This window comes from Microtus pennsylvanicus, chromosome 8, assembly GCF_037038515.1.
Source record: "Microtus pennsylvanicus isolate mMicPen1 chromosome 8, mMicPen1.hap1, whole genome shotgun sequence".
Taxonomy (NCBI): Eukaryota; Metazoa; Chordata; class Mammalia; order Rodentia; family Cricetidae; genus Microtus; species Microtus pennsylvanicus.
Genome location: NC_134586.1, coordinates 111,428,614 through 111,429,733, shown reverse-complemented (window position 1 = coordinate 111,429,733; position 1,120 = coordinate 111,428,614).

Below are 1,120 nucleotides of genomic sequence, written 5' to 3'. Positions count from 1 at the left end.
CGTCGCGCGTTTCGCTATGCCCACCGTGTGTGGGTCTGTTTGGCCCTCCTCCCTCCGAGCCGGGGGAGGGTCGGCTGATTGCCGCGTTACGTGCCCCTCCCGACCGGGCTCGTGTGCACGCGCCTTGCTTGCGATCCTCGTGGTGCTCCTGGAGCGTTCCAGGCCGATCTTCAGAGGTGCCCGATTCTGAGCGGCGGCGGCGTTTCCCGGCTCCCTGACGTGTATGCCTCCTGTGTGCGGTACAGCCGTTAGCGGTGTTCCTCTGCGAGGTGTGTGATCCCGAGGATCAAGAAAAAAAGGGGGTCGAGGCGAGCGGGTAAGAGAGGCTCGCTGCGGTAAGATGGCTCTCTCACGGCCGTCTTGTGAGATCGGGCGAGCGGCCCACCACGCGCTGCCTTCTCCCGTAGGCGGTGAGCCGTTGGGTGGTGTTGAGCGGTCGCGGCCGGCCTTTTAATTTTCTTCTCACCGTTAAAGGTGGTCCGTCGGTGACGGACTGAGAATGCCTCCCCGCCTGGTGCAGACCCGGTGGGTGTTGCCGGAGAGGCAGGCCTGGCTCTCGGGGGACCTCTTGTGTAGTATGCTTTTTCTCAGACCGGTCCCCCCTGTCCGCGAACGCTCAAGAGTACGCCCCGGAAAGGAAGAAAAAGCCTTACCGATACCGCAGACCCCCCCGCCTCGCCGCGCTCGAGATCATCGAGCGGTGTGTGTGTGTCGCTTCCCCTGCTCTTGCGCTGCCGCGACCGGAGGCTCGTGGGGCCGGGTCCGTCCCGCCCGCCCTCAGTGAGAAAAAGTGCCTTCTCTAGCGATCCGATGAAGAGAGGGCGTGCTTGGGGTCGCCCCGGCACGCCCCGACCGCCCGATGCGCGTAGCTTCGGCCGGGTGCCCCTCGCCGCGTCCCGTCTTTGGGGGGGGAAAAACCCGAGCGTTTGTGTCACCCGCTGCGGCCCGCGCCTCCTCGCTCCGAGTCCGGGGAGGAACCACGCGGGGCAAGAGAGCGTGTCGTGGATTCGGCTGGCGTGCCGTGTCGGAGCCTGGGACGTGTTACCCGTGGCGGGGAAAGAAGGGGTCGCGTGCGCGCACGCCCGAGTGCCGCGGGACCCCGATTCCCCCGCTCCCGCGA